At 60.0% G+C, this 20,212-nt stretch overlaps 1 pseudogene; it reads left to right on the forward strand.

Annotated features, from left to right (window-relative positions):
* Positions 1-242: 242 nt before the first annotated feature.
* Positions 243-20,157, forward strand: LOC119102180 (collagen alpha-2(IV) chain-like; annotated as a pseudogene).
* Positions 20,158-20,212: the final 55 nt, after the last annotated feature.

Raw genomic sequence — 20,212 nt, forward strand, 5'->3', positions numbered from 1 at the left:
TCCGCCGGGGCCCCGCCAGTATCCGTGTGTCCATCTGCAACCGTCCACTGACCGGACGCCGTCCTCTGCGTTTTCAGCAGGGTCGATTACTCGCGGCCAGCGCCGGTGGACGGCCGGGGCGACAACTTCGGCTATGGCTTCTACCAGACCCGCGACGGCCAGACGGACGTAGAGCCACGGCCGCCGGGCGCCGCGCAGAAGTGTAGGGCGCCGGCGGCTGCGGCGCCGGTGGCTGCAATGCGTCGGCGAAAAGGGCAGCAGGGTAAGTGCCGGGCTGAGGGTGCAGTAGGAAGGCGCGCGACGCAATGTGGGGGCGGAGGCGTTCAGTGACGGTCGCTTCAGGTTCAGTGACGCACCGTGCGCTATGCCAGGGGTGAGTATGCAGCTGTTATGTACTCCGGTGCATCGCGCGACGGACGGGCTGCATCGCGGCCGGTTGTGACCGGCAAGCTGTGATGTACTCCGATGCATCGCGCGATGGACGGGCTGCATCGCGGCCGGTTGTGACCGGTAAGCTGTGATGTACTCCGATGCATCGCGCGATGGACGGGCTGCATCGCGGCTGGTTGTGACCGGTAAGCTGTAATGTACTCCGGTGCATCGCGCGATGGACGGGCTGCATCGCGGCTGGTTGTGACCGGTAAGCTGTTATGTACTCCGTGCATCGCGCGATGGACGGGCTGCATCGCGGCTGGTTGGACCGGTAAGCTGTTATGTGCTCCGGCATCGCGCGATGGACGGGCTGCATCGCGGCTGGTTTGTGGCCAGTAATGTTTGGCAACAGAGGTCGCTGGTTCACTTGCGTTCCGCAAAGGGTTGTTGTTGTGCCCAGCCGAGCCACCAGTGCGGTGCTGCGCAAGGATTGTATGACAGCTGCTTGCTCAAGGACGCATCTGTCAACGTATGCAGGAACATCGGTACAGGTGAACGTTTTGGGAACGGGCGAGTGGCCCGTCCTGACGACACGTCATTGGTTGGATTTGAGTTTGGATACAGGGTGTGATGTCACACATCTTCGGAACGCGGTTGACTCGTACCTTCCGGAGGGGCTCCAACACACCTCACCTAGCGCCAACGTGTGCCGAAGTACCCCCGCGTTGTGGAGTGCCGTGCCATGTGTGTCGTGTGCCTGCGGCTATTCTCAGGCCTCGAGCAGTATAGAAGACGGTCGCTCCGGCCGCCAATGTACCGCCTTCGCATACCGCTGCGCCTCCGGCAACCGATCTCGACACTTGCTTCAAAGTGAGTGCGCCGGTCACGCTGCCTGCCGTGACCCCGCTGACCTCTGACCGATTCTTGCGTCCCTCAGGGCGCCCCTGGCTCCCAGGGACCGGCTGGCGTCAAAGGCCAGCAGGGCTTCCCCGGCATGGAGGGCCTGCCCGGACCGAAGGGCCTGAAGGGCGACGGCGGTCCGCAGGGGCCCAGAGGCCTGGTCGGAGACCGGGTGAGAGACAGCGGGAGAGCGCGCGGGGTCGGCTTCTTTGGACTTTAAGGTCTGGTTTAACTTCCGATTAAGAGAGTCGCAAGGAGTGCAAGCCATGCGCTGAGGAATGGAACTAGTGGCTTTTAGTATGCTTTCACCATTTCATCCATCCATTTGATGCCGGAGCATGTTTAGTTGTACCTTATACACGGGCAGGATGCCCAGTTCATGCACGCATCCATGTTTAGCACCGCAGTGTAAGACGTGCCGGGCCTCGCCAGGCCCTGGCTGGACCTTCCCTCAGAGAGCGGTGCAGCGCCCGTTGAGGTTCGGCCTGTCGTCGGCAGTCGCTTGAGTCCGGGCAGCGGGGCGGTAACCGCACCTGACCTACCCGCAGGGCAAGATGGGCATGCCGGGCTTCCCCGGCATCAACGGTATCCCGGGCCTGCCGGGTCCCGCCGGACCGCGCGGGTTCCCCGGACTGGACGGCTGCAACGGCACTGACGTGAGCACCCAGCCCGCGCCACCCGGCCCACTCGTGTCAGCCGCTCGGCCTCCACGGCATGCGGTTGTTGCCGCAGCCTTTTCCTCAGCATGGGCCCTTTGGCAGCCCGATGCCTTCATCAGCTGCGTACCACTTTCACAGCGTAGAGGCGTGTCATAGCATTATAACGCAGTTACCTGAAGCCCATACTGCACAAGCGTTCGTTTTATTTTTACCTTTGTTCTGCATTAGCTCTAGTTGAAAAACCTCCACCGTTGTGATGTCTATTTTGTGTTCCAAAGCCTAAGGTTTCTTCTCGTCGCATTCACCTTATAGTTAACAAGGTTTGGATATTCCTTATAGCTTAAAAGTCTGAACAAACACGATGTTCAGTGAATACTCGAAAAACTGTTTTATTAGCGCATGCAGTCGTACTTGAACGTTCCCAAAACCAATACCGGTCCTAGTGGTGTATGCCGCACCTGTATACAGCTCCATTTGACCAACATGTGGAACTATGCGCAAGCAATCTGCGACGTAAGTGCGCTTGTTTCTGCCGCTCAAGAGGACGCCCTTGTATGTACGCACTGCTGATCAGTTATGATGAGTAGCAATTGTCAAAAGCAGCCCTCAAACAGTCTTGTCGATTTTGCACATGGGGCCGAAAAAGGTTTTTTGTGCACCTCTACATTCGCATTTCGTGCCTCGGCCTCTCAGCCCCTAGCAGAGATGTCCGCCGAGCGTCCCCCCTGCCCTGTTCACATCTCTGGGCCGAGTGCCCGTCAGAGCTGTGGCCGAGCGGTCAGCACGGCTCCAGCGACCCCCTCCGACTCTGAGCTCTGTTTGGCAGGGATCTCCCGGCGCACCGGGCACCGCCGGCCCGATCGGCCCGCCCGGCTTCCCTGGTATACCGGGCACCAAAGGTGAGCCGCGTCCCCTAGCCGGTCACAGGGCACCGGGTCACCGAACCACATCCGACGTCGGCGCCGACGAGGTGCGGGCCTCGGTCACCGAGCCGGGGTCGATGCGTGACTCTATGTGCTACCTGGGGACCATTCGGATGCCCAGCACTGGACCGTGGAAGGGCTTAGATGAGCTTTGGTCTCTTTAGCAGCGACTTAGCGCGCTGGCAACTTTGTAATTTATCACTTTCTCCGCTGGACGGATTATGGAATGCAATGCGGTTAATCAGAAGGGAATGTGACAGCTTGCTGCGCAGCCGAGCTAACAACAGATTATGGTAGTTAACAAAATTAGGTCGTTTCCTCAGCCTCGGCGTGAATCGGAACTCTTCACGCTTACGCTTCGAGTGTGTACGTGTCTGTCATACTTTCGCCACGATCAGTGTTAATGTGTCTGTGATACTTTTGCTATGATCATTGTTTATGTGTATGTCATACTGTCGCCACGACCAGTGTTTATGTGTCTGTCATGCTTTCGCCACGATCAGTGTTGATGTGTCCGTCATACTGTCGTCACGATCAGAGTTTATGTGTCTGTCATACATTCGCCACGATCAGTGTTAATGTGTCTGTCATACTGTCGCCACGATCAGTGTTTATGTGTCTGTCATACTGTCGCCACGATCAGAGTTTATGTGTCTGTCATACCTTCGCCACGATCAGTGTTAATGTGTCTGTCATACTGTCGCCACGATCAGAGTTTATGTGTCTGTCATACTGTCGCCACGATCAGAGTTAATGTGTCTGTCATACTGTCGCTATGATCAGAGTCCGGTTCACACTGTCGGTCCAAGTCTTGACGCCAGCGGATTATCACATTCGAGGAACAGCCCACCCTACTACCGGGGATCAACTTCGTACGGATATTCTAGGCCCGCGAGCCGTCACCATTTCCACGAGCACAGCTGAGCTGACGTGATGAGGGCAGGCTGATGCCACCGAACCATCGCTTTGCACGGTCTCTGGCCACCTGACAACGGTGCTGTGTCCCGGCGCACAGCCTAACACCCGCACCACCGCCATGAACAGCGGTGCTGTGTCTGAACCCACGCGACGGGGGTGCTATTTCTGTACACCCCTCGCAAAGAGTCGGAGCTGAGGTGCTCTTCTTGTGAGGACGGAAAAAACGCTCGCTGGCCATCAGCCCCCGTCAGCAAGTCAGGTGGCTGTTAAAACAAGCTCCGAACGATGTACGCATTATGAAGTAAAGCAATGCTTACGACGAAATTGGCTGTTCATGCTCAGAATTTCTGGTGGTTGGTGATGATACACGAAAGAAACTAGTGCCGTATACCAATCCATGTCACCCACCGGCTTGTCTTCAGCGGCCCGTCGTGCACATGCGAGTCCTGCATACCTGCAGTTTATTGACCTAACTCATCGCACGTCTGGAGTCGGACATCTTCCGCCCTGCTGCAGCATAAAACAATCCACAAGCTCCCTACTGAGCCCAGTCGGACGGGCGGCGTTCAGATTTACCGGGCCCGATAAACACGCGCACCTGTATCGGACGGCCGCCCATCGTGCGTGGTCGCTGGCGACGCCGCGCGAGCCTCGAGCCACGCACGCGGCGCGAAGAAGCGGCCACTTTCGGAGGTTTGTTTGAGGTTCCCGCAAATGATGTCGTAAACTGTCGGAAGTTCGCAAAGCTAGGGTGTTGATTCTGAACTAGACCGGCTTGTTAACATTTGACCTAGTGAAAGCATACGTGAAAAGGTTTCTCACGTAATGAAAACTGTGATCACTTTGACTTTACCATTCGATGAAGCATAGCCTGCGCTGGCCGCAAGACCTTACCAGCAGGACATCCAAAAAGCTGCGAAATGCCGGGAGGCAAATCAAACTTTTGAGCGAGGCCAAGTGCCTTGTGATGTCATAAATGCCCCCGCCCCCCCCCCCAAAAAAAAATGTCATACGCATGCCTCACATCCGACAAGGGACGGAACATTTCAGGCACTGGAACTTTAAAACATTCAATTTCTTATTGCATTGTTGCCCGCCAGAAGAAGCCTACAGCCATGCGCCAACGAGAGCTTTTCACCCCCATTCAAATCCGAAGGACACAAATATCGACCTTCTGCTTTGATTCCCTCCGTAACGTTGCGAACTAGAACGCCGTCATAACGAAAGTATTACTAAATGGGCTTGCCCTTCCAGCTTGCCTTCTAGCTTGCCTTCGTCCAGGCCTTTTCTACGGCCAAAACTGTCGGTAAAATTTCTGCGGTGTGAAGAGAAAACTCCAGACATAAAAACATTGAATATATATATATATATATATATATATATATATATATATATATATATTTATATATATCAGAGGAACTGGTTTACCATGGTATGGTTAAGTTGGACGTCTTTACCGTCCAGTCATATTGCGACCTCAAAGTATCCACTTCAGGCAGCTGGATTTGGTTTAGACATTTCTCGTTATGAAATTGATCCACGCGTGATGTTATGTCCATTGTACATACTTACAATGGACATAACATCATTATCATTATCAATATCACGCATCCGCCGCACGTTGACGCTGAAGACGGGATAATAAAGGGTCGTCTCGGAGAAAATAACCCGTTTATATTCCACAATAACCCCCGGGCCGGTTGATAACTTCCTATCGCTACGCTGACGACACACCATCAACTGACATTCAGCACATTCGTCTGACGTCCTAACCCTGCGCGCACCACCCATCTCTCCCGCCTGCGATCTCTATATCGGCCACTGGAGCAACACATGCGTCACGCTCTGGGCGTGCGCGCGGCCGCCCCGGCGCCGCCGCCGGCCGCGCCTCTGGACCGATCCGTGCCGGGCCCGCGGCTGGCAGCTCGGTCGGAGTGACACGGCCGCCTGGCGACCTCGGAGTGTGACCTTGGAGTGTGACCTGGCGTGCCTGAGGGCCGGGCCAGAGAGCGAGGTCGCGACCCTCCCCGCTCCAGGCGGCGGTAAACACGCGAGTCGCGCCAAGACGCTGAGTCAGAATTGGTCTCGGACAGGAGTTGGACGGACGGCTGCTGCGTCAAAACCTGTGAGGGACGCCGGGTGCGATGCTGGCGGAGTGGCAGCGATAGCTTTGATCACAGCCCACCCAGCGCCTCTGAGCTCAGGACTGTTGAAATCCTACATCCGTCCCTAGACCGCCCTCTGCCAAATTATCGTGAGGCAGCAAGTGGGATCACACGCGGAAGATTTATTTACGCAGGCCTGTAGGCAATAGGCAAGCTCTAGATCCAGCCCGATTTTGTCTGATTCAAGTTATTTTTGCCATCACACCGGAAGCAAGCGGATGAGTTCGTGCAGTCGTGGTCTGGCCGGACGCGACCGGTTATTCAGTCTCGCGATGCACCCAAAGCCCAAGAAGCCACCACCGAACGTCACTTCATCCTCGACGTCCTGTCACCACCTGCACGCGCTCGCAGCCGGTGTTGAGAACGGGATCGCGCCGAGCCCAGCTCTGCCCGGTAGCCGGGGGAGGCGGGCCGCGCCGCCGCCAGCCGGTGGCCGCCGGCTCCTCAGACGCCGCCGTAAATATTTGGCCGCCGGCGACACCGGAACCGGCGCGCTGTTTACGCCAGCAGCAAACAATCACGCCGATCGGCCGTCGCGGCGGCAGCGACGGCAGCGGAGCAATCCCGACGGCATCGACGGCGGCGGCGGCGGCGGCGGAATGGTCCCGACGACATCGACAGTGGCGGCGGCAGCGGCGGACCGATCCCGACGGCATCGACGACGGCGGCGGCGGCGGCAGCGGACCGATCCCGACGGCATCGACGGCATCGACAGGTGGCGGCGGCGGCGGCGGAGCGGTCCCGACGGCATCGACGGCGGCGGTGGCGGCGGCGGAATGCCTGGCGCGCGATGATGGGGCGGCGGTGGCAGCGGAGGCGGAGGCGGCCGCGTCACCGCCGGCAGCGTAGTTTGGCCACCTCGCCTGGGGCGAACGAAGCGAGTCATGGTTAGAAAGGCCGGCCGGGAGATTCGCAGTTTCGGGACGTCGTGCGGGTGTCTTGTTGAACTTGCGCCCATTTGTTGGGACCTGCAAGTGGGCGCGTGGCGGTTGAGATGAAACTTGTAACCGGCCTGTTTTGGGGCTTATCACATGCAGCTGAAGTTATAATCACAACACTGAAACCTTAACATCAATATTGATCTGCCTCGCTTAACACCAATTTGGTGCTAGCAGAATATTACGCCCATCTGTATCCATGCGCTGTCAAGCGCAAATGTTTTGCGACGTGCATTTTTTATCGCCCACCCTGCCCTCAAATCTTGATGCGCCGTCACGTTGAGTCTTGATCTATTTGTCGTGGAATTGTCGTAAATTTGACCTCGTCACCCCTTCTGTACAGCGCGTTCTTGCATGGGGCAGCGCACGTTCTACCAGCACTTCTGCCTTTTATCTGCTTACTTGCGTTACTTGTACGAAATAGCTTCTCGCGCCTCGACGTCGGTGCAGACTCATGCCCACTATTCAAATCACCGCTGACAAAGAAATTAATATTTTATGTGCGTGTTTGCCAGATTTGTTGACATTTGTTTTACCAGGTACTGCTATTTCTTCTGTTTATTGGCATACAGGGCTACAGTCTCTGCCCACCGCTGCAATCTTTTTCCCGCAGCTCTGCCCCTGTCTCTACCCAGCGTACTCGCCGGCTGACGGTTGTCTTCGGTCGCCATGTCAGAAGGGCGAGGGCGCCCTACCGCTTGCCCCTGCCCCTCTGCCCGGCGTACTCGCCGGCTGAGACGGTTGTCCTCCGTCGCCAGGTCAGAAGGGCGAGGGCGCCCCTGCCGCTGCCCTTCAGCCGCGGCCAGAAGGGCGAGCCCGGCCGGGAACGGCACGCGAGGCGTACCTGGCCAGCCGGGTCCCATCGGCCCGTTCGGCGACAAGGGGCGAGGTTGGCCCGCGCGGACCCGCGGTAAGCACAGTGACCTGGGCTCGACCCGACCCGACGACCCGTGCGCTCGGGAGACGTCGGCGGAGCTAGAACAGTGTGTTCGCTGCGGACGTGGCTGGAGTCGGCGGTGTAAGGACTCGATGTGTGTCAGGGATATGCGAGAATAAGGTAAAGCGACTCGTTTAAAATGTATGCCAGGTCTGACGTGCATACTTTGCTCATCCTACACCGCAGATACAGTCACAGTCAATCAAGTTCAGTCGTAGAGTTCAACGAGTTCAGGGCAATGATTTCAACAGTATCGGGTTCAGTCACAGGACAATGGTTTTATATGAAATAGGGCGCAAATGTGATGAAAAAACAAATATGATGTCCACAAATTTCATAAGCTACCAATTAGTAATCTTTAGTTGTGGTGTGCTTTGTTCTTTCCGACTAGTTACCCACTATTGCGACCTTCACTCACATTGCAATTGCTCGTAAACAAAGTGTTCGTAACAAACGCCATTTCCGGCCGGGACATTCCAAAGAACAAGAACGTTAAATAGCTTGCGTTCAATGTAAATCCCACTCAAGGCCTGTGCCATTACTGCTGACGCCTGCTAAACGACGCCTAGAGTCAGCCCCCCCCCCCCCCCCGCCCCCCCCCCCAACCGCAGCTAGTGCAAAATGGTTAAGGGAGGCTGCAACCATGGCTCCTGAAGAACAAGGAACGACCAGGACAACATTCGTGGGTTGTTCGCGTCCGCCCCCGCCAGCCACATCCCGTCATCCGTCCAACGGCCTCCCGGCGTGCGGTCCACACATTACAGACGCTCCATCGCGCTGCCCTCAGGCTCCCGGCTGTCGTCCGTCTCCGGACGAGCGTCTGTTTATCCCGGCCGCAACACTTGTGCAACGCCGCCTACCCAAATACACAGCGGTCCGGCGGCGCCGCCCCCGCCCGCATGTGGGCCGCAGCGGCCGGAGGGCCACGCCCGCCGCCCCCTCCGCCCCCTTCCTCCCCCGCCAGCTCTCTGACGTCAGCCACGGCGGATCTCTGCGGCGCCGCCAGGCCGGGGACGTGCCGGAGACGCGCCGGGACGTGCTGGGGCGTGCTGGGACGTGGCGGGGACGTGGCGGGGACGTGCCGGGGGCGTGGCAGGGACGCGGCAGACGCAGGCCCAGATTCATGGTGTGGATGCGAGGGAACGCTGCAAAAGTGTTAGGTGAACGATGATTGGAGCCATTTTGGTCGGTCAAACGTGTAACTGGTGCACCGGTACTTTGTCGGGTGGTACACGAATCTTGCGTGAAATGGGCAAGGGGCTGTCCCGGCACATTTTGTTTCAGTACCTCTTTACGTACCACACTAATTGACCCTGCTCCACGTGCGTCTGAAGGCAGTTCACTGCTGCCGCTCCGTTCGCACCCAATAGGGATCGATTGCAACCGCCAGGGTCGGAGGAGAAACCCGATCCCGTGGTTACCGTCCGTAGCTTGCGACCTTACAGCGGTGCGAGGTGGAGAGTTCTGAGGCGCCACGCTCGTGTGCTGTGCAAGTCGACAGCGCGTCACTGGAGAGGGGCTGGGAGTAGGCGCGCAACGCGACAAGGCAGTGGAGGATATTCCCCATCTGTTCTCCCTAGTACCGTCGTCACCACCCGTCGCATGAGTTTCGTCTCTCCTCTCTCCCAGAGCTCTCTGTGACGTTGCCGTTTCCGAATGCTTCCATGTGTTTAATGTCCGCTGTCGGACCGCGCGTCAATGGCGCCAGTGCGCGGTTTATGTTGTCCGGCCCGCTCTGCACGGACGTTGTCTTGTCACCCACGCTGCACGCTCTGTTTTCCTGCCTGTTTTCCATCCGTCTCCACCAGCTCAGGATTTGTCCTGATCGTCGGTCTCGTCGTATTGCCCGCCAGCAAACGGTGTCGCTCCCCCCCCCCCCCACGCCCATCAAACTGTGCCTTCATCTCCAACCTGCCTTCGGCACCGCCGTCCAGCCGACCGGCCGGCGCGATGACGGCCGCCCCGTGACCCGCCTCGGGGCCTGCTGTAGGGTCGGCCCGGACGGCCCGGCCAGCAGGGCCAGAAGGGCGAGGAGAGCGTCTGCATAATAGGGCCGCCGGGTGAGCCGGGCGCGCCGGGTCCGCCGGGCTGCGGCCGCTGCGGCGTGCCCTGCGTGGGGCCGGACTGCACAGGGATCCCTAGTCGCGAACCGAACGTGACCGTCTACTACCCCGGTCAGAAGGTGAGGGCGGATGGCGGGCGCAGGCGCAGCGGGTCAGCCACTAACCCGGCCCCAGAGGGCCGGCTGGAGGCGGCGCCGCTCACGGGCAGCTGTGTGGAGACTACTCGGAAACAGCGGGGTTTACTAACGGTGCTGCGTGGAGCCTCGGCAACAGCAGGGTCCACTAATGGCAGCTGCGTGGAGCCTCGACGGCAGCGGAGTTCACTAATGGCGCCTGCGTGGAGCCTCGGCAACAGCGGGGTTCACTAATGGCGCCTGTGAGGAGCCTCGACGGCAGCAGGGTTCACTAATGGCGCCTGCGTGGAGCCTCGGCAACAGCGGGGTTCACTAATGGCGCCTGCGTGGAGCCTCGGCAACAGCGGGGTTCACTAATGGCCGCTGCGTGGAGCCTCGGGAGCAGCGGGGTTCACTAACCAGCAGCAGGCTTGGTCGTGGCGTGGAGGCACGGCGGCAGCAGCGGCAGCAGCAGCAGGATCCGCTGGCAGCTGCTGCGGTGGCGGTGTGAGACACGGCAGCAGCAGAAACAGCGGGGTTTACTAACCGGTTGCGCCGTGGCCCAGCGGAGTGGCGGCTAACTCGCCACTCCGCGTCCGGAGCCGGCCTCGCAGCCTGCGGGGCCCGTCAACCGGGGCCGCCTAACCGGGGCCTCTAACGGGGCCGCTGCGGGCGCCACTAACCGCCGCTGCCCGTTCTGTGTGGCCAGGGCGTGCCGGGCCGGTCCGGCCTGCAGGGCCAGAAGGGTGAGATGGGCATCGGCATCATAGGCTCGCGCGGCCAGAAGGGCGAGCGCGGCCCGCCCGGGCCGGCGCGGCCCGGGCCCAACGTACTGCCGCTCGACCGCAACTGCACCACGCAGGTGGTGCGCGGCCCGATCGGTCTGCCGGGGCCCCAGGTGAGGACGGCGCCCGGCCGCCGCTGCATGGCCGGCAGTGGCGCGCACTGCCACCTGTTGAGCGACGTCGTCAACTCGACACCACCCGTGACGCGAAGGCCGAGGACTTGCCTAGATTAAGCGGCGGTCGGTATCGCGGTGATGTGTTCTATAGCTTGGTATTGGCTTGCAGCCGCTTTATGCCACTCTGCCTTGTATTGCCCCGTAGCTCCAAGACATTTCCCGTAGCTCCAAGACAGTTTTCGTACATGTCTCGCACCTGTTATGCCTGACTACATTGCTGTGGTAGTATGTTGTTAATGTTTCTATGTAGCATGTCCTACATAGTCTTACCCACATGCATATAAACCTGCGCAACGCCGCGTACCGTGTGATCTTTCACCTCAAGTTTTGTGTCTATTTTCGCCCCATGCATCAACGCGTGCACCCCGGCTTGTAGACGTATGTCTCGCTTTGATTCCGTCCGAATGGTGCAATTATATAAAACGTGAAAATTGTAGGCACCTCAGCATGCTACTTCCAGCGAGGCCCCTGGATGCTGCTGGTGAGAGGAACGCTATCATTTGAGATCATGTCTCTGCTTTTAAATGTAATGTTTTCCGGGTAAAAGCAGCGAAATTCGCCGGTTCCCCTTACTTTTTCTTGGCATTATGCTCATGCTGAAGAATCTAGCGCGCGGTAAAGTTGGCTAGAAATAATGGGGTCTTCAGCCAACGGAACTGCGCAGGCAGGCGTAAATGGTGCGCAAATCGACGGTAAACGTGTGTCTTGCATTTATGCGTTTTCCGTAAGTGGCGCGTCTCGCGCTCGTGAGAGGTTGGTATGGCGATGTCGGGATTTCGCTGCCTTTCCAGGGCGTGGGATCTCCGGGTATCCCGGCGTCGTAGGTTGTAACATTGCAGGCACCTAGCTTGCAGCTTTTCCTTGCCCGGTTGTAGCTCAGTGCCATGATCCGGCAGGTCCTCTTTCTATTTGCTATTTCAGGTTCGAAAAAGGAACGAACGATCGTTGAACGTGCTGTAACACCATTAAACAACGGGTGCTACACCACTAAACAACTCGTTCTCCACGTGATGCTAGCTTGAGTGTATTCTTAGAGCATGTAGAATCATATTTGAGTGATGGCCAGGAATCTTTTCTAGTACAAAATTATGCGGTGGACACAGAGCGCGATGTGATGTCTACCATGTGTTGGCGGAACTTAACAACTTCCGTCTTCTTCTGGAAGACATTGTCCCAAAGTTGACCAAATAAACTGTTCTCATCTCCGGCGAGGAATCACGCGGCCTCCAGTGCGTCGTGTTTACATGAGCGTTTGTGCGTTGCTTGCTTTCACCAGAGCTTCTACTAAACTCTTAGCCCAATTGCTTGCGCACGCACTAACTTCTGCATTTGTTTCATGTTCAACAGGTCTCTCTGAATGGAGGTAAGACATGCTTTTATGCTTCACTTCATGCCGGTACTAAATATAATAGATCAGCGTGTTGCAAACATTTCCAAGACCGAGTTATAAAGTGTATAATGCTAGTGAATGAAGCATTACCCTATGGCTGCAGCGCTCTTATTTTACCGAAGTAATTGGCATACAGAATCAATGAATCATTGTGCAAATTACTCGTAGCTTACCACTCTGTTTTATCGTACCTTGTGATGCCTACAATTTCTTATGGACTTGTTTGGCATCTGTCGTTGAATACAGCTAGGTGAACGACTGCATTGGATGGGGTAAATAAGCAAAAAATATGTGTTTTTCGTTGCGTACATCTATTTTTACACACAAAAACAGATGTTCATATATATATATATATATATATATATATATATATATATATATATGTTGTAGTACGGTATGTCTCGTGCCTGACTTCTCCTCCATATGTGGTCCGTCCGACAATGTCAACCCATTATCTATCAGCGATCCATGATGTGAATGTAACTGTTTAGCGCTCACCTCCTCATGACCAGCGACCTCTGACCCAAGCAACCCCCGAGTGACCTCACGCGTCCGACACACGCGTGCCTTCTGACCCGTGATCCGCTGCGACCACTCCTATTCGTGTCATGTCTGTGACCTTTGACCTGTGGCCTGGCCGTGTCCTCTGACCTGCTCAAGGCACCTCAGACCTCTAACTTCTATCATGTCCTTGACCACTGCTGTTTTCGTAACTCAAGACCTCTAGTCCGTAGCGACTGAACCGTGGCCTGGAATCCGTGATCTCTGACGCTTGACGTGTGGCCTTTGCCGTATGATCTTTGACCTCTGACCTGTGACCCGGCCGCAGGGTGAGCCGGGTATGGCTGGCCCCGCCGGTCCCAGCGGCCGGGACGGCTTGCCCGGTCCCCAAGGCCAGCTCGGCATGGAGGGAGAGAAGGGACTGCCCGGCCCGCCCGGACCCAGGGTAAGCGCGTTTCGTGCGACAAACTGCCTGTCAGAAACGGAACTATCTGTGCGTGGCGGTATCTGCGTCGCCTGGTTGACGTATGCAGCGCTGTCCTTAGCTGCTTTGTTGGTGTAGAATGAGAACTTGCGATGAGCATAAGAGGCATTCCTTTGAGATGTAGGCTGTGAGGTTTGGATCTACGAGGCGCTTTGCAGCTTCTCGGAGTACGCCCATGGATTATCTTCCATGCATGCATCTTTAAATAAACATGTCAAATCTGCGATTCATAGATCCTGCTTCTGCATATCGCACAATTTGCCCCGTCTGAAGCATTCTCCTAAATTACGACCACCAGCAAGGTAACGGAAGTGAGCAGCTTTACGATCAATACACCGGGTCTGGAGAAGGCCATCAGAAGGTGTAGCTCTACGCGCCTGGGTCCGCAGGGCAAGGAGGGCCTGCCGGGTCCGCCGGGGCCGAACGGATTCAAGGGCGACCAGGGCATACCGGGTCTGGACGGCCTGGAGGGCCGGTCTGGCGCCAAGGGCGAGCCGGGCCCGGACGGCCGGGACGGCGAGAAGGGTCTGACGGGTCCGCGCGGCGCGCCCGGCGGCGGCCCCGGTGGGCCGCAGGGCGAGAAGGGCGACCGCGGCTTCTCCGGCCAGCCCGGCGCCAGAGGTGAGGGGGGCAGCGGGAGACCGGCACTGCTCCGGCTCGCCGGCGCCGGCGGGGTGCTCCATGTGAGGGGAGGGGCTCGAACCCCTTATGTGTCGGAGCTTAACCATGTCGCCTATGAACGCTGCGTATAAATAGTCGTCTTAGAATCATGGTGTCGCTTCCCCACCAGCTTGCCCACCTGTACTCAACTGCATCCATAAATCACGGTAGCGCTGGGCAAGGCGCGCGCTTCACAGGATGTTCACGGCCGCTCTGACCTTAGTCCGAAGGAATGACAAGAGTGAAGAGACAGGAAACAGGGCAGACAAAGAACTGGATCCGGAGATAGCAAACCCAACCAGCTTAGAGATGACGGGCGATAGCGATGCCGTCTGAGGAGCAGACTGGCAAACATGTGTGAAGCTGAGCTTCAGCCCTGTCCCGTGCTCGCCGCTGATTGCGTGACAAGCGTGGTGGCGTCTCGGCCTCAGGCGAGGACGGCTTCCCGGGCCGGACGGGCGAGCGGGGTCCGATCGGTCCCGCCGGCGGCGTCGGTCTGCCCGGCCTGCCCGGACCTGAGGGCCTGCCCGGTCAGAAGGGCGACAAGGGTGTGGCCGGCCGTGACGGCTTGGAGGGGCCTCAGGGACCGCCCGGCCTGCCCGGTCAGCGCGGTCCGCCCGGGCGACCCGGACAGGCTGGCATCAAGGGCGTCTCCATAATGGTGGGTGAAGCTAGCCGACGTGTTGACGGGTATGCGCAAATATCGGTATGGGTGTAGGGATGAGTATGTAAATGTTGCCTACGTTTAGCGATGCCTTCTGGTCTATTGTTCGGTGCCTTGCTGCTACCGTTCTTGTCTTCTGCTTGGCTATTCTTGTGACAAGTGTTGTCCTGGTCTCCACGTGCTTTCTTTGTGCAAGTTTTGTGACCCTTTTTTAGCTTCTATTTACTTATTTATCTTCTATCTTGTATCTCTTTTCTCTGCTACTTAAGACCAACTCCTGTGCTCTTGGTGACGATTTCCAGTGCCGCTCAGCCTGTTCCGCGCCGCCTGCCGCTGTCTACTGACGCGCGTGTGACGTGTTTCGCGCGCCGCCTGTGTGACGCCGCGTCGTGCCGCGCCGCCGCAGGGCACCCCCGGTCTGGACGGCGTGCCGGGCCGCGACGGCCAGCCGGGCCAGAAGGGAGAGCGCGGCTACACCGGTTCGCCGGGCGCGCCGGGCAACACCACGGACGGCATCCCTGGCGAGACGGGCGCGCCGGGCCGGCCAGGCGAGCCGGGGCGTGACGGCCAGCCGGGTCGCGCCGGCTTCCCTGGCCTGCCCGGCCTCAAGGGCGACTCGGGGGGCCAGTGCGACCAGTGCCTGCAGTGCCCGGTCGGCGAGAAGGGCGAGGCGGGGCTGGACGGCCTGCCCGGCCCGGCCGGACTGCGCGGGCCCGAGGGTCCGCCCGGCTTCCCTGGCTTGGCCGGCGAGGACGGGCTGCCCGGTGCCACTGGCAACCCCGGCAAGGAGGTGAGAGGCTGCTCCCGGCGTGCGCCGAGTGCCAGGCTTCCAGACAGAGTACTAGACCTCTTCGTAGGGGGAGGGGAATTGATGGAATGGGCAGCTACAGGTGAGGGAAATATAGGTGCGGGGTAACTGCATAATGTAATAGTGTAATGTAACGCAAGGTAAGAGCGTGTTGAAAAACGCAAGTTCGCTCAGTCATTGATTTATTCACTTGTATGGATGCTCGACCCAATCAGTAAAGACAGGCAAGGAGAATGTACTGATACCCCGACCCGTGTACAGTGAATGTCATGTGTCGCTTACAAGTTGATCAACGTCATCAGCTAACGTATTGAAAAGCAAAAAACACGACCTCGTGCCTGCCATCTGCCTCCGCCGACCGCCTTCCCTTTCATCCAGGGTGAGGCTGGCCTGCCGGGCCAGCCCGGCCTCCCCGGCGAGAAAGGACGCGACGCGTTCGTGCCGGGCAGCCTGGTAACGGGAGCGAAGGGCGACAAGGGCGACTTCGGCCTGCCGGGCCTGCCGGGCCTGAGCGGACCGGCCGGCGAGCCAGGCCTCAGCGGCAGGCCCGGCCAGCCTGGCCTGCCCGGCGCCAAGGGCGACAAGGGCTCGCGCGGCTTCCCGGGCGAGCGCGGCAGGGACGGCCGGCCCGGCATCGACGGACTCGACGGGCTGGCCATCAAGGGCGAGCCCGGCCGGCCGGGCGAGTCGGGCCTGCGCGGCGGCAAGGGCGCCTCCGGCACCAAGGGCGCCAAGGGAGAGCCCGGTGAGCGCGACAGGCGGGGAGCATCGCCGGGGGTGCGCTCAGTGTCGGCGGCCATGCTTGACGCCGACATAGGCGAGGGTCTACGACCCCTGCAGCTTCGTCACAGTATGTCACGAGCTTTAACACTTTGGTTGGCTATTACGTGAGATGAAAAACACCAGGCAGTCCTACGTGGTTAATTCGCTGTGCAAGTTATCATGTTGCATAATTGTCACTGCAGCCGCAATGCCCTGTATCTGCTTCAAACATAACCAGCGGGCCCCTGTATCCCTTCTTGTGGCTTATTCTGAACTCAGATCAAAGGCGCCATCCGCGGTCCATTGATAAACAGTGTTTCGGGATCATGTTTGCTTTAATGTTATTTGGTGTTTGTTGTATTGTGTGATGTTATTTATGAACTTTTTTTAGCAAACTTCCATGTCTCTGACATTGAAAAATATGATCGCCACCGACCGCCATTGGACCGTCTCGCCATGTCTCTTGTCCATGGCACAGTAACCCCCCAACGCCACCCGACTCCCCAGGACGTCTGGACGGGGCGCTGCCCCTGATCAAGGGCGCGGCGGGACAGAAGGGCGACCGGGGCCCGGACGGTCTGCCGGGTCTGCCGGGCGAACGCGGGCGACAAGGGTCAGCTGGGCCTGCCGGGCCGCGACGGCGAGATGGGTCCGGTGGGCCCGCCGGGCCCCACCGGGCCACGCGGCCTGCCCGGTCCCCGCGGCGACAAGGGCGACCTGGGCAGGGTCGGCCTCCCCGGCGAGCGCGGTCAGGACGGCCTGCCCGGTCGGGTCGGCCAGAACGGCGCCGTTGGCGAGAAGGGTGACGCCGGTCTGCCCATGCCCGGCCCGCCCGGCCTGCCCGGCCTGCCCGGCCTCAAGGGTGACTTCGGTCCGCCTGGCCTACTCGGACAGCAGGGCTTCCCAGGCGAGCCGGGCCAGCCCGGATTCCCCGGCCTCAAAGGCGAGTCCGGCATACCTGGTTTGGACGGATCGCCCGGCCGAGACGGCGAAAAGGGCAGCCCCGGCCTGCCGGGGCCGGACGGACCTCAGGGCGTCGCTGGTGCGCCGGGAATCGACGGAATCAAGGGTGAGCGCTCTCGCTTGAAGGCAACACTGCTAGATGGCCCCTCGTGGCTTCATGTATTATGTCAGTGGCACGTCTGCACCTTCTTGTGCTGTTTGTGTTTGCGTAACTATTCTGTCCAGTCCGGCGTTACTTCCCAGCGTGATTCGGTGGCCGAGTTTGCCTGGTGACTTATGTGTGCCCTGTCGGCTGCTGACGCTGACCCACCCGCGCCCCCAGGGGAGCCCGGCTTGCCGGGAGACGACGGTCGCCCTGGCCTGCCCGGCTTCCCGGGACCGAAGGGCCAGGCCGGTCTGCCGGGCTTGCCGGGCATGAAGGGCGTGCTGGGCCGCGACGGCCAGGACGGCGGCCCCGGCCTGCCCGGCCAGGACGGCCTGCCCGGGCTGCCCGGGCAGAAGGGCGATGCCGGCCTGCCCGGGCCCGTGGGACCGTCCGGCCAGCCGGGCCTGCCTGGCATGGACGGCCTGCCCGGCACCAAAGGCGAGGCGGGTCGCCCCGGCCTGCCCGGCCAGCCCGGCCAGCGAGGCTTCCCTGGCGAAAAGGGAGACCTCGGCCGGCCCGGCTTCTCCGGCGAGAAGGGCAACGCGGGCAGCGCCTCGGAGAAGGGCGAAGCCGGGCAGCCAGGCTTGCCCGGCGCGCGCGGCTCACCTGGTCTTGACGGCCTGCCCGGCGCACCCGGTCGCGAGGGACAGAAGGGAGACACCGGCTTCGGCGCGCCGGGCCTGCCCGGACTGAAGGGAGACCGCGGTCCAGACGGCCTGCCCGCCCAAGACGGCCTGCCCGGGCAGAAGGGAGAATCCGGTCTGCCTGGATTCCCCGGAATGAAGGGAGAAAGGGTGCGTATCTTGCTTGTTAACGTCAACCCGACATCAAAATCAATTGTCGGAGACAATGCACCGTTTCTCAGGCTGCTTTTTGCTTCGTTAAATACAGTAAAAACTGGAGACGATGTGACATGCCCAAGCTTTTTTACCATGCATAGCAAGACTGTTGTCATCGATGAATGCCATTCTGCTGACAAACACGGTGTCCGCGTCCTGACACTGCTTTTGCGTTGGGCCGCCTCAGGCGTTCCCGGGCCCGCCCGGCGTACCGGGCAGGCCCGGCCTCGACGGCCGGCCAGGCCAAAAGGGTGACAGTGGCCCGGTGGGTCTGCCCGGTCGGCCTGGTGCTGAGGGAGAGAAGGGCAACCCGGGCTTCCCCGGCCTCGACGGCGAAAAGGGCGAAGAAGGACCGGAAGGTGGGTTGAACGCTCCCAGATAGGAGCGCGCTTGTTTGCGATATGCCTTGTAGCATCTGGTTATTTGCGTAACCAAAAATGCGCTTCATGCATCGAACGAGTGCATGTACTGCACAGTCGGTGCGTTGGCGAGGTTGTTTAATAACACTTACATATGCGTTGCATCCGTGCTGTTTGTGTGAAGGTGTTCGCTCCAGGTTTAAGAGTCGCAGTGCTCCGAATAAAACGAACGAATACCGCACCGTTCTCAACCGCGGTGACGTGCACTTGGGTGTGGAGCAGTGTACGCTGGTTTGCACCCTGTCCGCTGACATTTAACTCGCGTCGCTGCAGGTCCCGTCGGTCTGCCAGGCGTGCCGGGTCTGTCCGGCCAGAAGGGCGACGCCGGCCTGCCTGGTCGGCCGGGCGTGCCCGGTGCCAAGGGCGACCGAGGCCTCGAGGGTCGCGAGGGCGAGACGGGCCAGCCGGGCTTCCCGGCCCGCCTGGTGCTGAGGGCCCCGACGGCGACAAGGGTGACCGCGGCTTCGCGGGCCAGCAGGGCCTGCCCGGCCTGGACGGCCTGCCCGGCCAAAAGGGTGACCAGGGACCGGTCGGTCCCGAAGGCGTGCCCGGGGTCGGCATCCCTGGCGAGAAGGGCTTGCCCGGTATGCCCGGGAAGAACGGCCGGCCGGGCGCGCCGGGCGTCCCGGGCGACAAGGGCGACAAGGGCTTCGTGGGCCTGCCGGGCCTGCGCGGCCAACCGGGCCCGCTCGGCCCAGTCGGACCGCAGGGCGAGAAGGGTGACAGTGGCCTGCCGGGCGTGTCCGGCCTGGACGGCGAGGACGGCCGGCCCGGCCAAGTTGGCTTCCGCGGCCCGGCCGGCCTCCCCGGTCTCAAGGGAGACCGTGGCCTGCCTGGTGTTCCGGGAACCCCCGGAGAGAAGGGTGACCAGGGACTGCCAGGTGAGTTACGACCGAAAAAAACCTGCAGCACATTAGGCGTGCCTTTCAATTGGTCTGTGCACGAAGGCTTCTCAACACATACAGTGCTAGCGATTTTGTCATGTCTTCTCCTTTTTGTGCGTATTTGTTCATGGATCTACGCCTCGTTTTTCTTACTAGCTGCATTGAGATTACCCTTTCATGTCGCACATACCTTTGCAAAGGGTGAAAGATCGAACGTATCGGAAATGCAGTTAGTGCAGTTCTTCATCACAACACCTAAAACACGTACACCTTGCCGACCCCGTCCTTCTTCACTCGCCATTTCTCGGCAGGCGCCAACGGCCAGGACGGCTTGGCTGGCTTCCCGGGCGAGAAGGGCGAGCGGGGCCTGGACGGTGCGTCCGGTCGGCCGGGCTTGCAGGGCGAGCGCGGCCTGGACGGCCAAGCCCGGCTGCCCGGCCCCGTCGGCCCCGCCGGACTGCGCGGCGAGAAGGGCGAGGCGGCCCGCAGTGGCCAGCCCGGCGAGAAGGGCGATCAGGGCCTGCGGGGCCTGCCCGGCCGCGACGGCCCGCCCGGCCTGCCCGGTCAGGACGGACCGGCCGGCCTGCCCGGCCAGAAGGGTGACCTGGGCCTGCCCGGCCAGGACGGCCTGCCCGGACTGCCCGGCGCTTGACGGGCCCAAGGGAGAGCCCGGTCTAGACGGGCTGACAGGCTACCCGGTGGGTGGACAAACTGGCGCGTGGTGCTGTATAGCAATGGAAGCTC

This window comes from Pollicipes pollicipes, unplaced genomic scaffold (genome assembly GCF_011947565.3).
Source record: "Pollicipes pollicipes isolate AB1234 unplaced genomic scaffold, Ppol_2.1 Scaffold_5715;HRSCAF=6762_pilon_pilon_pilon, whole genome shotgun sequence".
In the NCBI taxonomy this organism is placed as follows: Eukaryota; Metazoa; Arthropoda; class Thecostraca; order Pollicipedomorpha; family Pollicipedidae; genus Pollicipes; species Pollicipes pollicipes.